This window comes from Orcinus orca, chromosome 21, assembly GCF_937001465.1.
Source record: "Orcinus orca chromosome 21, mOrcOrc1.1, whole genome shotgun sequence".
Taxonomy (NCBI): Eukaryota; Metazoa; Chordata; class Mammalia; order Artiodactyla; family Delphinidae; genus Orcinus; species Orcinus orca.
This window is the reverse complement of record NC_064579.1, coordinates 10,355,667-10,371,458: the sequence shown is the minus strand read 5'-3', so window position 1 is coordinate 10,371,458 and position 15,792 is coordinate 10,355,667. Positions and strand designations below refer to the sequence as shown.

The 15,792-nt window shown below is 39.3% G+C and overlaps 1 protein-coding gene and 1 pseudogene across 1 annotated transcript in view; one reads left to right on the top strand and one right to left on the bottom strand.

Annotated features, from left to right (window-relative positions):
• Positions 1 to 8,480, bottom strand: part of LOC101279438 (ribonuclease H1-like) — a 47,664-nt pseudogene extending 39,184 nt beyond the window's left edge.
• The window catches only part of NRG1 (neuregulin 1), a 1,030,155-nt gene that overhangs the window by 685,866 nt on the left and 328,497 nt on the right, over positions 1 to 15,792 (top strand). The window lies entirely within an intron of this gene.

Genomic DNA, 15,792 nt, shown 5'->3' with positions numbered 1-15,792 from the left:
AGTATTAGCTGTAGATTTTTTTGGTAAGCGCTCTTTATCCAGTTGTGGGAGCTCCTTTCTATTTCTAGTTTGCTGAGTGTCTTTCTTATGAAAGGATATAGGATTTTGACAAATCCTTTCTCTGCATATAGTGAGATGATCATGTGGTTTGTGGCTTTAATTTTATTAATATGGTGTATTACATCAATATGGTGTATTATGTATTAATATGGTGACTTTGTGTGCTGAGCCAATCTTGTATTCTTGGGATAAATCTCACTTTATCATGGTGTATAATCCTTTTTCTGTTTTGCTGGATTTGGTTTGCTAGTATTTTAACTGAAAATTTCTGCATCTATTTCAAAAGGGATATTATTCGGTAGTTTTCTTTCTTCTGATGTCTTTGTCTGGTTTTGGTACCAGTGTAATACTGACCTCATTGAGTTGGGAAGTGCTTCCTCTTCTTCTCTTTTTGGGAAGAATTTATATTAATTCCACTTTAAAGGTTGGGTAGAATTCACCAATGAAGCCATATGGGACTGGGCTTCTTTGTGAGAAGTTTTCTGATGATTAATTTACTGTCTTTACTTGTAGGTATATTCAGTTTTTCTTTTTCTTCTTGGGTTAGTTTCACTGGTTTGTGTCTTTCTAGGAATTTATTCATTTCATCTAGGTTGTTTATTTTGTTGATATGCAATTTTCGGAGTACTGCCTTATAATCTCCCACCCCCCACCTTTTTTTTTCTCTGTAAGATTGGTAGTAATGTTCCCTCTTTCATTCTTGATTTTATAATCTGAGTCTTCTCTTTTATTTTTTTGGTCAGTATAGCTAAAGGTTGATCTTTTCAATGAACCAATCTTTGGTTTGGTTGGTTTTCTCTATTATTTTTCTGTATCTGTTTAATTTATTTCTGCTCGAATATTTGTGATTTCCTATCTTTCCACTTGTTTGAATTTTGTACTTCTTTTTTAGTTTCTTAAAGTGAAAGAATAACATTAATTTGAGACATTCCTTTCTTATTAATAAAGGTGCTTATAGCTTGAGATTTCCTCTAAGGTTGACTGTATCCCATAAGTTTTGGTTTACTATGTTTTCATTTTTATTAATTTCAAAGTATTTTCTAATTTCCCTTCAAATTTCTTTTTTGACATATTGGTTAGTTATGTGTGTGTTTCTTAATTCCTACCTATTTATAAAATTTCCAAATTTCATTCTGTTACTATTTTCTAATTTTATTCTATTGTGGCTGGAAAAATACTGTGTGTGATTTCAGTCCTCTTAAATTTACCGAGGCTTATTTTATGGACTAACGTATGGTCTACCCTAGATAATGTTCTATGTGTGCTTGAGAAGAATGTATATTCTATGGTTGTCAGGTAGAGTGTTCTGTTGATGTCTGTTAGTCTATCTGGTTTATAGTGTAGTTCAGATCTTCTATTTCCTTGGCATCTTCTGCCTGGTTGTTGAAAGTGGAGTATTGAAGTCTCCAACAGTTATTTTTGAATTGTCTATTTCACTCTTCGATTTGTCTGTTTTTGCTTCATGCATTTTTCAGTTCTTTGTTAGATGCGTATATGTTTATAATTGCAGATGGTTTTATCCTTTTTTCATTAAACAATATTCTTATCTTTAGTAATGATTTTTGTCTTAAAGTGTATTTGTGGTATTGGCATAGCCCCTTCAGCTTTCCTTGGGTTACTGTTTGCCCTGTATATTTTTTCCCATCCTTTTATTTTGTGTATTGTGTCCTTGAATCTAAAGCAAGCCTCTTACAGACAGCATATGGTTGGATCCAATTTAACTTATTTTTTTTTAAGTCATAATTTAATGTGTAAGGTGTGGCCAATACCAGCCTATGGGAGGACATTTTCCTCTACTTGGTTCTGTGGACACTGGTACCATCTTGTTTTGGAGCCTCTGACTCTTTGTTCTAGTAACTATATTAGTTTACTATCAATATATTACTATATCAGTATATAGTATATATTACTACTATATTAGTTTCCAACATTATTAAAACCAGTGGATGACCCACTGGTTAGCAAGTGCATTCTGGTCCTAAGATACATCTTCCTCTCCCTGGCTGGCATTCACCTCAGTGGTAATGTCTATTGCAGTTTCTTTATGTTCTTTCTGAGTTGCAGTGAAAACAAGTTCATATTTTTTCTTGGTATTGGCCTTAATACTATTATTTTGACGTGTTCAACTGAAGTGTCATTTATATAAATATGTTTAGAAATAAAAGCATGAATTTACTAAAGACAAGTGTCTTACAAATTCCATACTCGTCATGTTATTTTTACCTGTATCATTGTCCCTTCATTTAAAATTTTTTTCTATAAAGTTTGGTTTCTTTAACGTATTTTCTTCTGCCATAACTCACAAATACCTGATTCTGCAGTGAGAATTAGTTGGTATGGGATTGGTAAACAGGTAAACTACAGAGTTTCCTTTGGTTTATTTATGGATTGTTCTTGGCAAGAGAAGCCAGATTACTAGAGTAGAATTATAATCTTTAGCAAAAAAAAAGAAATAAAAAATTTCTCCATTCAATGCCTTCTCTACAGAGTACTGCAGCTCAGCCTTGTACAGTTTGTAGTTTACAGAAGGCTTAGCAGATTTCACTTCCTCCTGTGCCCACCTTGATAGCAGGCCCACTGGCTGAAAACTCCATTTCTACCCCTTATCTCTGCCCCCACTAGCACCGCTCTATTTAACATGTAACCTGCATTTCCACTGTACTCATTTTTAAATAGCATCCACTGTGGCTGCCGCCAGCCATGCTGAGCTGCTTGCCTGGGCAGTCCAAATTATCTCCCTGGCTACCAATTATTGTTTTTTGTTTGTACTCTGGTTATAAATTTCCATAGGTTTGAAGTGATCTATCCTTGCTGTGATTTTTCTCATAAGTTCTGTTTTTATAGTGTGTGATTTTGCAGAAAAGGAGGTTTTTTGAGTTACATGTATTGCATTATAGTAGAAATGCTTTTTCTATGTTGCTAGAAATCTTTTTTATTTCTGTCTTCACTTACTAAAATACAAATGTACAAAAGTAAAGCGGTGTAGTTCTTATTGGCTGTTTTTTGTGGACTGAAGTGAGACTTCGAGAAGGTAAAGCCAGAAATCTAAAACAATAACAGAAACGGACAAATCTTATATATCTTGCCCTGATTATTTGTATATTAGAGTCTTGTGTATTGTAGAAGATGTATTTGCATGTGAAGAAACATATGGGGGGGTGTAATGAGAAAATATAAAGGGGTTTAAAACCTCTGATATAAAGTTACTATAAAGGCTAATTATGTCTTTTTCAAACCAACACATTGTACACCTTAAACTTACACAAAGTTATATGTAAATTACATCTCAATAATAAGTTAATAAATAAATTAAATGTGTCCCTAAAAATGTAATTAGAACCTCTTGTTTGTCGTTTCTGGGACAAAATAGTTAAAATTCTCCACTGTTTAACTGATAATCTGTTATTTTGATCTCTGTTCCAAAGTGATTTCTAAAAGTGTTTTTGGAGCCACTTAAAACAGAAAAAAAGTCATAAGATTTTGTAGAGGTTTTCGTCTCCTGCAATTCATTTTATAACTGGGCATCAGGTATTATAAGCTATAAGTCAGTATTCTTTCTCCATATCATTTCCAGAAGTGTTACATTTTCCATCTCTTGTGCATTTGGAATTATGAGGTTTGGAAAGAGCATAGCTATTCATTCTGTAAGTTAAGTACATTCAAGTACATTGCAGACCTTACTTTGTAGAAAGCCTTCTTTTCTCCTCCTCACATCACCTCCCTGCTGCCACATTAACACACTCCAATCATGTGTGTGGGTTTTATAGAAGTGCACCACTATAAACTGTGTGTAAGTACCAATGCCAACCTCTCTGGCATATTCTTATTAAAGGGCATAAATACTCAAAGTGCCATTCTGTGAAAAAGGAAATGCTGGATATTAGTTTTAGTATAAATTTGTAGCATTGCTTCAAATGTCTATATAGAAAGCATAATAGATCAGTGGCAAGTTAATAATGTCAAGAGAATCATTTCTGAATTCTGATTTCTTGCATATCATTTTGTCTGTTCTTTGGGAGTTTCCTCTATATAAGTATAATGTTGATAATCGGAAAGGTTGAGGACTCTGGAGATATTTATAGCAAAAAAAAAAAAGAGAGAGAAGACTTGGAAGAAGCATGATCATTGGCTTCAGTATTTTATGAACAATTATGTGGACGAGGAGGTAGACATATGTTCCTGATGTGTGAATGGAGTGCAAGCTTTTCGAGGCCAGGATCTCAGTCTTCTCCATAATTAATCACCTTAAACTTAACAAAATATGCCCTCAACCCTCAACATAGAGGACATTCAACATGAAAAATATTGTAAGTTTAACTATTCATTAATTACCTAGAAGAGTAAAATTTTAAAGGTAGAGTAAGTCAGACTTTTATTCAAAAAGGTGATTATTTCTTATAATTAAAGCAGTCAGAGAACGGAATGAGCTGCCATCAGAAGCAGCAATCTCAGGACTTCCCTGGTGGTTCAGTGGTTAAGACTTCGCCTTCCAATGCAGGGGGTGAGGGTTCGATCCCTGGTCAGAGAGCTAAGATCCCACATGCCTCGGGGCCAAAAAACTAAAACATAAAACAGAAGCGATATTGTAACAAATTCAATAAAGACTTTTAAAAAACGGTCTATGTCAAAAAAAATCTTAAACAAATAAACAAGAACAGCAATCGCGCCATCACAACAAGTGTTGAAACTAATGTTGACTAACTCTCGTGAACGTATTACTGATGACTGTAATATCCTCTTGGATACCAAAGAGTTTTCTCGCAGTACTGCAAGGATTCTCCCCCCCGCCACCAGTGATTTAAGGGGTCTATAACAAAACAAGTTTCAGGCTTGAACTTAGGAGCTTGGGAGAATTCCAAGAACAGTGATACTGTTTAGGCTACCCCTGGTGAAACTCCAAGCCGATGGAGATGAGAAGAACAGACATATTGAGGCCTTTGACACATGTGTTTGGAGCCATGGAACATGTTAAATTGGAATTTTTGAGACATTGCATTCCAATGCTCACGTCTGACTAAATCACCACATGATGTGAAATCAGGAGCTTGTGGTTAGTATCTTTGTGTGTCTGTATTGCAAAGATGATTCAAAGAATTACTGAGGAATCATGAAAACGTTGCCCTTCCAAGGTTGAAAGCAATGGCTCATTTCCCTTACTTCCCTCAGGTCTTTGCTAAACATCTCCCTATTGGTGAGGCCTTAGCTGACCACCTCGTTTAAAACTGCAATACTCTTCATACTCTCTGGAATACCTTATGCTCCTTCACTGCTTTATAGTGTTCTCTTCGGCACTTATCAGTAGTACAGTGCTACATCTGACTCATCTATTTTATTTCTTATCAGTTTCCCTCCACAAGAGTATAAGCTTCTCGAGGGCAAAAATTTTCACATGTTCTGTCCACGGCTACACCCTTATGTCTTACAATGCTTAGCACATTATGGACACTCAATAAAATATGTTGAATTAAACTAACAGGGGAACACTGTGGCCCTGCCATTCGTAGTCCTTTGTCAGTCCCTCCCATCAACTGTGAATCTCTTGCAACGCCATTCACAAAAATTAAGGGAAAGCACGCGTCTGCATATCCTTACACTACTGATGCTACTTACATTACTTCTCCTTAGTCTTGAGGAAAGTAATGGCATAGAAGGAAAGGAGACAAGTAAGCCTTGAACATCTACCATGTACGAGGCACCGTGCAAAGTGTTTTGTACCCATCTCGTCATTTACTCCCCCTTACAATCCCTCCAGGTAGCAATTATAATCCCTGCTCTTCCAAACAAACTCATGTCTCAGAAAACTTAAGAAACTTGTAAGAACTAGGTTTCAACTCCAGGTCTGTCTGACTCTGATAAGGAGAGCCTCATCTTGAATAGAGTATTTGAATCACTCCCAGCTCAAAAATTCTTTTAGACTCTCACATTCCACAGATTTCAGATTTCTTTCTGAGATATAGATCATACCCACCCACAACACTTCTATGTTGATGGATAATTTACACAGAACTGGAAATTATTTTAATCAGATCAACATCTCAGAGAGAGAGAGTTCATTAAGGAAAGGGGGAAGGGAGCTTTGGGGATTATGATGAGGGGGGACTTTGATTTTTTTTTTAACTTGTTTTGTCTTTACATGGTACACAATTCAAAAAGTACAAAAGTGCAGGCAGAAGAAGGCCCCTAAAGGTTGTGCAATGATTTTGTGTCTGGTTTGTAGGTAGTTGAGTATTTGGCTGCTCTGATGGGTGTGTGACACATGTCCTTTTTAGGGTTATTTTAACACAAATGCTGGATTTTCTTTCATCTTTTTCACCCAGCAGCCAGTTACTTCCTCAAAGCTCGCACTTAGCTTCACGTAAAGACAAAAACAATTGCTTGTAATGCCACGTACCCCGTGTAATTATTGTCTGTGTGGGCAATAATTTATGAAGCTATTACTATACAATTTTCTAATCTCACTTTACGGTGATGAGTATCACATATTAATCTGCATAATGCCCTCTTGATTATATTTGCTGGATGTGAGTTTCAATTTACTGGCATTTAGGTTAAACATTTTATAGTTCTCATTTCATTAGTAGGCTTTTTAAAATGTACTTTTATGTGAGAATCTGATTTCTGAGTGGGAGGAATATCCTCACGAATTCTTCCTAAGAATAATCTGAAAGGTAGTAGGTACAATGTGAGTTTGTCATTGTCAAGAGTTAAGGAAGAGACATATAGAGAATAAGCTATTTCAGGTAATCATAAAGTAGCCCTTCTGCAGCCAGGGCAATTGGGCCTTATGTCTTTGACTTGAGGTGCTCTGCCCTGAATTATAGGATTTAAAGAAGGATACCCTGGATTCCAGCTCCTCAGCTTACTGGCTCTGTGTTCGTTCTTGGTCAGGAACCCCAATCCTCTAGACATCAGTGCCCTTAGTTACAAAATTAAGGACATAATAATGCTTCTCTCCTACGGTTGGTGCAAGAATTAAATGGGATAATGCATATTGTGTGTTTAAGAGCACAGTCTCAGGAGCCAGACTGGGTAGATTTGAACTGTGCGGTTTGGGCAAGAGATTAAACACACCTATGCCTCTGTTTTATCATCTGTAAAATGGGGATAATTATAGGATCTTACTCAAAAGTTGTTGTGAGAGTTAAAATGATTTAATACTGTAAAGCACTTAGGTTCCCGGCACATAATAAATGCTCACTAAAAATTAGCTATTATATGGTATGTGACAGCATTGCATAAATCCTAATATACATCATCACCCATTATCTGGGTTCTGTGCACCATTTTATATATTTATTTAATGGATTATTTTATACAGATTTAGTCGGATTTTATAATACAAAACAAGTGGATATGTAGTAGGTATAGAGGAGCCTAATTTTGATGTTTCCTACGATTTTATTTATGTTTTACTATTAAACATACTCATACACGAGTCTTATCTTTCTTCTTGGCACTTCTTTTAAGGCAGGGGCTGCCTTCAACTTTGGAGAGCTTTTAGTGCTTAGAAGAGTTCCTTGCTGGTAATAAGTATTTGTGTTTAATACACTTCTTGACTGTGAAATTGGTTAACCATTTTTGGAAGTAATTCTAGCAGCAACTGAACAGGCTCAGATCATTGTGGCAGGGGGTGAACAGCAATCTTAAAACTGAATTCGGTAACGGGAATTCATGGAGAGAAATGGAGTTCAGTGTAAATTCAGAATTTGAAATCCAAAGGTGCCGTGATATAAAGGGAAGGATGTGGGATTTGTCTCTAGTCTTGGAGTCCCATCACCTTGGGCATGAGCTCAGGTGAGTAACTGCATGGTATCTCTGCTTCCCCATCTGTAATGTGAGGACCGTATATCCCCTCTACCTATTTCACAGGGATGCTTAAAACTGTTAACAGAGGTAATATATAGGAAGATGCTTTGTAAGCCATAAAATTAATGTACAAATATTAGCGTTATGGATATTCTGAGAGGCAAACCAAAGATTCCAAAGAAGACACTAACTCTTCTTCTTGCCAACTATATATCCATGTTCATTGTTAAGCTGGATGGGTCTTAATCTTATCTACTGAATTCATTCTGAAAAGTACAGGCTAGAATTCATTAGTCCTTTAGCATAAAGGATCCATTAGGTGAGTCAGTAATTAATTCCAAAATCTTACCCTTCGAGTAAGAGGGATGTGTGTCATCAGTGGAGCTGAAGGCTAAACACAGAGGAAGAACTAGCCCTGCCCCGTGTTCTCATGCAGTCACCCTAATTTTGTTTAGCCCTCGGGATGGAGGCTGATGTACCCAGTCTCTTCTTTGTCTCTCTCCCTCTCCCTTCTAACATACCTCCAACCATATCTCCAGCTGCAGCCTTGTCCGAAGTGTAGGGCAGGGGGAGAAGTGGTGAGCATGCTTACTTCCAGCCTTGGTGACAACCATGAGGTACGTTCCTCTAAATTCTGATCATAGGGGAATTGGAAACACTGTGTGACTTTTTTTTCATCAAAATATTCCAGTAGCCCCAAGAAGAAGAATCTGACCGTAAGGGTCTCAGCGCATTGCTAGGAGAAGTGTAGCTGATAAAACTGTCTTGCAGAATGCGTGAGGATGGATGGACGGATCAAAGGAATCACCTAGTTCAAATGCTTCATTTTAGTACAAGGAGTCGTCCTGGTGCATTTCCTTCGTGTGCCTGAAAACAAAATGTTTATTGGAACTCAGTGAATGCTCCTTAGACTCTGAAGCCCAGAGGTGTTCCGCCATAACTCATCATGGACTTAGGTCATTTGTGAGATGATGTTACTTGGAGGTCACTGAAAATACGTGGGGTGGCCAGGGGCAATGGAGGACTCTTATTATGAGAAGGTAATGACGTGTTCTCTTATTGATAGAAAAATGATGCTACCCCTGACTCATTCGCAAGGTGGTGGCTGTTTCTCACTGAACTCATGGACGATGACCTTGTGCTGAACCATTCACCATCTTTGCCTCATTCCTTTCAAGCCCAGTGATCGGGGAGTGTGAGCCAGCTGGCAGGGATGTGGAGTCCGGTCCAGAGGTTCAGGAACAGTTTACAACTGTGAGACAGAGCCAGGTTGACTGGTTCCGAATGGAAACCGTCACCCTTAACATCCGTGAGCTGTTAGTTGACACCCTGAAGCTCTCTGGCTGCTTGAAGAAGGGCTGAGAGAAAGCACTTAGATCCCTGCTGAGCTCAGTACCTTAAATTAGCTTCTGTGGTCTGGTGGTCTGTGCAGGAGGGGAATTTCTCCAAAGCCTCGGGAAAGTGTGTGTATGGGGGATGGGGAAAGGGGAAAGGGTCTCTAAGATGGGAAGGAGATTCAGTTAAGCTTCCTGGAAAAATAGGGCTGTTAATCCTTAATTCATACTAAGAAAGCATAAAGTCCCTGAGTGGAAGGCTGTTTCTTTAGAGCAGTCTGAGCACTTGAGCTGTCTCCCAGAACGCAAAGGGGAGGCGGACAGAGCGGGTCACAGATAACTCCCTGTTTCACCTCATTCCCCCTTAGCTTTTTCCTAAGAGGTGGGCTTTATAGCCAACTTCCCTCTGTCTCTGTTTTCTTCTTGTGCAAACCGGGTGATGACATTGACTCTCTTCACAGGAAAGCACTCAGTGAGGATTAACTAAGTAATGAGAGCAAATTGCAAGGGTGATGGAAATGCCCAATAAAATCGCTGACGGATGTCTCCCGGGGGGTGCGGCCCTTCCATGCTCCTTTCATCCGGGTCTCACCAGCACCATGGACGACCGCTAGCTCTGCGGGCTCCTCAAGCCTTACCCCCTGAACCCTTGTCTCTGAGGAGCTTTGAGCTATTTACTGAAATGATTGCTCGGTTGTCCCCACCCTCCAACCATCCCTCCCAGGCGAGAGCAGTAGGACTCATTTTCCTCTGTCTGGGGAAAGACATCCAGGAGACAGGAATGTTGGCCAAGCTATCAGTGATGCCTCCCGTTCCCATCCTGAGGAGAGCAGCTTTTCAAGAATATTCTTTCCTGAGTATACTTTTTGTTTTTTTTTGCGGTACGCGGGCCTCTCACTGTTGTGGCCTCTCCCATTGCGGAGCACAGGCTCCGGACGCGCAGGCTCAGCGGCCATGGCTCACGGGCCCAGCCGCTCCGCGGCATGTGGGATCCTCCCGGCCCGGGGCACGAACCCGTGTCCCCTGCATCGGCAGGCGGACTCTCAACCACTGCGCCACCAGGGAAGCCCTCCTGAGTATACCTTTTATAGACTTTCTGGAGAACAGTGTAGTGACACAGGCATTCAAAATTCTTAGAAACATGCATGACCCTTGCCTGAGGAATTCCATGTTCAGCACATCATAACAGATCTTCTCGTTCACTTTTCTTCACTCCAGAGTGTATTGCCTTCAAGGGAGAATTTAAGTACTTTGGGACTTTGAATCAACCAGCTGATTACCCCATCTGCCCACCCAATTGCTATAGGGCTGAGGGATCTGCTTTGTAATGGGACACCAGCCTTCCACAGTCTGCTTATTCTCTGGTTGTGGGCGTATTCAAGGAAATCTATATATTTGCACAGAGTCATGGAAATGTACACGTGAACAAGCTAGAGTGATCATGGTCTACACTTTCTATTTATAGATGAGGAATCGGAGACCCTGAGAAAACAAGTGGCTTACCCACATGTTCATACCTATTCAAAGCCACAGAAGGAATGAGAACCCAGGGCCTGTAACTCCCATCTGGGCTTTTCTTTAGTTATGGAAGCTTAACAATGTGGGACATAAAGTAGAGAGAAGTCATTGTAGGGTGAACCTTTATAAGGTAGAAAAAGAAATCATGTTTGTATCAGGTTTCATAGTGCTCCGGAATCCACTGTTGGAGTATCGAAAGCTTATTCTGCACAGTTCACAGGCTGGGGCCGTGTACCTCAATTCATTCCAATTTTGTATCCAAGGACTGTAAGTTCTAAAATAAAAGAAAGGAATGTTCTTTATCAGTAACTCAGCGAAGGCTCAGTGTATTGTGTGCCTCTATAGTTGATCTTTACTAGGGAATTGTGAGCAGGTAGTTACTAAATGCTAAGCTATTTACATACTGTAATGGTTAATTTTATGTGTCAGCTTGACTGGGCCACAGGGTGCCCAGACGTTTGGACAAACATTATTCTGGTGTATCTGTGAGGGTGACTTTGGGTGAGATTAACATTTGAATGGGTGGCTTGAGTAAAGCAGACTGTCCTCCCCAATGTGTGTGGGTGTCATCTAATCGATTGAAGACTTAAATAGGACAAAAAGGCTGTGTGGGAGGGAACTCCTACTGCCTGATGGCTTTCGGCTGGGACATCCATCCTTTCCAGCTTTCGGACTCAGACTAAGACATGGGCTCTTCTTGAATCTTGAGCCGGCTGGCTTTTGAACTGGAACTTACACCGTCAGCTTTCTTGGTTCTCAGGCCTTTGCACTCAGACTAGAGCTACACCCTCTGCTCTCCTGGGTCCCCAGCATGCTGATGGCAGACCTTGGGACTTTTCAGCCTTCATAATCACATGAACCAATGCCTTATAATGAATCTCTTCATATATATATATATATATTTATTTATTTATTTAAATATATATTCTATATTTAAATACTTATTATATAAAATACATATATTTAAATGTTTAGATATGTAAAAATATGTTTACACACACATCCTATTGGTTCTATTGACCTGGAGAACCCTGATTAATACACACATGCTTAATCCTCACAAAGACCCTCTGAAATAGATACTGTTGTTGTTGCTATCATTATTATTATTACTCTATCTTAAACATGAGGCAGTTACACTCAGACTGGTTAAGTCACTTGCCCAGGGCTACACCGTGTGTCTGGATGGAGCCCACATTCCCCTCGGAGTCCTCATGCTGTATGTCCGTGACACACGGTCTCTTACTGTGTCTCTAAAGCCTTAAGCACATGAGCGTCCTTTGACCTAGCCGTCCAATTCTAAGAATATACCCTAAGTGTTAAGCATGAGTGTGTAAGTATAATGGTATATCTTTAAACATTTCTAATAGTAAAAACTTTTAAACAACCTAAATGCTGAAAAGTAAGTGGTTAAATGATCTATGATAGTGTTCCTCAGTGAAATACTGCATTCCTTACAAACCGTGCTTTCAAAGACTGTTTATTTACCTGGGTAATCATTCACAATATATGACTCTTAAAAGCATGTTACAAGCCTAAGGAAACATGATGACTAAATGTAATGTGGTATTTTGGATGGGATCCTGGAATTGCATTTAGTTATCATATTTTCTTAGGTTTGTAACATGTTTTTAAGCTGGAACAGGAAAACTAAAGTAGTAAAAACTAAAGGAAGCTGAATGAATTATAGACTTTAGTTAATGATAATGTGTCAAACTTGGTTCATTAATTGTGACAAATATACTATACAAATGCAAGATATTAATAAGAAGGAAAAATGGGTTTAGGGTATATGGGAATTCTTTCTACTACCATCACAATTTTTTGTATATCCAAAACTATTCTAAAATTTAAAAATTGTTTTTAAAAAGTTACAAGGAATTACATCCAGGAGGGGACCCTCTTTGTAAAGAAAAAGAATGTGTATGTAGGTGCATTGCAATAATGGAAGAAATCAAATGTTAACAGGAATTATTTTGGATTGGTGAATGTGGTAATTTTTGTTTTTCTGTGTTTTCCAAGTTTTTGACATTGAATATGATTATCTCATTTAAAGAAAATAATAAATGCTGCTTTAAATTGATCACTCCCATTTCCTTACATAGTGTCTGAAACTCTGGCCGTTAAAATACTCTTTTAATTTAAGAATAATTAGAAAATATGTTCCCTGAAGAGTAACCCTTTACAACCTTATTCCGTGTTATTCCGTTTGCAAGGATTAGTTGGGCAAATAAACTGACTGTCATGTGGGAAAACAGATAAAATTGTCTTCAGAGAGTTTGTGGAGAAGGACACCAGAAAGGAAGGAGAGGGACGACCATGTGCCAGGACCTACCATTGTCAGTCCCTGTCCCAGCTAAAGGCTTCAGTGACTCCCAGAGGTCAGGACACCTTTCTTTACCTGTACACAGGTGATCAAGGTGTGCAGGGTGATTTCTGCTTAGGTGGGATGTTTTCCCATAGTTTGATCCAAGACAACAAGAAGTGCTGTTGTTCTTTTGTTTTTTGTTTTTTTGCGGTACGCGGGCCTCTCACTGTTGTGGCCTCTCCCGTTGCAGAGCACAGGCTCCGGACGCACAGGCTCAGCGGCCATGGCTCACGGGCCCAGCCGCTCCGCGGCATGTGGGATCTTCCCGGACCGGAGCACGAACCCGTGTCCCCTGCATCGGCAGGCGGACTCTCAACCACTGCGCCACCAGGGAAGCCCTGTTTTTGTTTTTTACCAAAATAATTCTCTTAACACAGACAACCTTAGATCTGTAAACATACCTTGCCTATTCACGACATTGCTGTGCTGTGTTGTGGAAAGGCCTAAAAAGAAGTAAAAGCCTTAGTTTCTAATTTCAACCTGCCACTCATTTAACATGTGACCATGGAATAAAACCCACCAAGTTTAGGAACCTCATCACTAAAATGGAGAACCTGGACAAGATCACTGGTTTTCACACTGTGTCCTACGAAGCCCTAGAAGTTCCTTAGGAAGTCCTCCAGAAGCCAGGTGTGGATTAGATTCTCTGGACAACTTCCCTGGATTCAACCAAAGTACCTTGACACTTAACGTGGGCTACATCTCGGGCTTCTGTATACAGTTCTGTTTGAATGCAGGGATTTTGTTGAACTCTAACATTCAGTGATCCTCAGATTCTGAAAAATGGCTTAAAGTGAAATCCAGGTTAAAAATCAGTTTTCAGACCCATTGTCGCTACTGTCAGAAGAGAGAAAACTGCTACTAAAAGAAGCAAAATCAGATTGTGGTGGTTTCAGAAATAAAATATCCTGTAAAGCAATTATACTCCAATAAAGATGTTAAATTTTAAAACAAGATGGTTTCTTTTGAAAAAAATTAAAAAATATATATCCTGCCAAGAGAGTCTCTGAAACATCCCTTTCTGTCTCTGTCAGAGGTGAGGTAGGAAGGCATTTGTTTTCAGGCAACTCTGTTATGATTCACATTGCCTGTGAAAACCTTCAACCCAATCCTTCTGCTTCGCAAACTGGAAGGACAGCCCAAGTTAGAGACAATCCAAAACTTTTACAAACTGTTCTGAGAAATAGGTATTTAGAATGGCAAGAAACAGGAAAACATATACTAGGGAGATTTATTGCCTTAACAAGCCGAGGAGGACGAACGCCTTACTCTCCTTTTGAATGGAGGTGGTCTGAACCAGTTGAGTCAGCTTTGAGCGGAACAGAGGGATCTTGTGTTTTTCCTGACATTTCAGCTCTAACCCTAATGCAGACAAACAAAGGCCAGAGGACCAGTGGACTGAGCCAACAGTGACAGCACTTCCAGAGGTCCTGAAACGAATTCAGCCGCTCTGCGCCCCTCAAAGCAGTGATGCCCGGGAGCCTGTTAGAACATCTTAGGACTTCCGCCAATAAGAACAGACCACGCCTTACCTCGCAGTCCCTCTGGATCCAAGCTGAGCTGAGGCCAAATCTCTAAAACCTTCAGGTGCATAAATAATCCCCCTCTTTTCTCTCTCCTGAATCCCATGACAACCTGGGCATCATTTATTATTGGAAAGAACAGCTATATAGCAGGAGAAGAATAAGAAGAAACGCCCTTGCAGAAAGTCTTGGTGGGTTCCCAGAACAGATAAACTACAATCAGTCATATGTTCCTCAGCAAATTAAAGCATCTATCGAAGGAAAGTATTTGAACAAAACTCTACTTTATTGGGTCTGTTTTCTGTAGTGTATTTCTATGGGGAATATGTTCTATAAATTTTACTTTATAAAAGGAAATGTGAAGGGAAAGAATTCGCAAAATGCACACTCAGTTTACATTTAGTTGAATGTTTTGAATTTGACCTTCTCTTTAGTGATTCTTTTCTAGTTTCTTCCTTATATCTGAATCATTATGTCTATTATATGAAGGGAACAGTTAGCCCTATGTTCATTCTCTAGTAGACTTGCTGGTAGTTCTAACAGGAAAACAATACATGAGCATGGATACTTAAAACCATATAAAGTTCATAGAAATAGCTGCAAATTCTCTAACCTTTACCTTTATACACGTACCCAAGTTTCCATGTTTATTCCAATATCCTACAAATTTTCTTTCCTGTTGATTTTCCTTGCATCACTCCCCAACCCCTGCAACGTTCATTCTCACTCAGTTTAATCCCTACATCATCACAATCCACACTTTTTGCATCTGATGTGTTAAAATTGCCCACCCTATTGAAAACTACGGCTGGCCAAGTACAAGTTAACAGAACTCTAGGCGGACCCTTGTACATAACCTCATTATTTAGTTTCAGTTTCTGGTGGTGGCTGTGTAATCAGCCTGGCAGCAGAGAGACTACACTGTGATCTCTGACAGGGCAAGGATCAGGATGATGGTACACGCTCTAGACACTTTCATGAGTCCGTTTTGCCAGAAGATCAGCGCAGCATCGTGGTGAAGGTTCTGGAATCAGCCTGCTTGGGTTCATGTGATGACTGTTGCTTACTGACTATATACCCTTTTGGGTACTTACTTATCCAGTTTAAGCCTCATATCCATCACCTGGAAAAGTATATAATAATACCTATCTTCATGTTATCAGAAGTATTAAATGACCTTGGG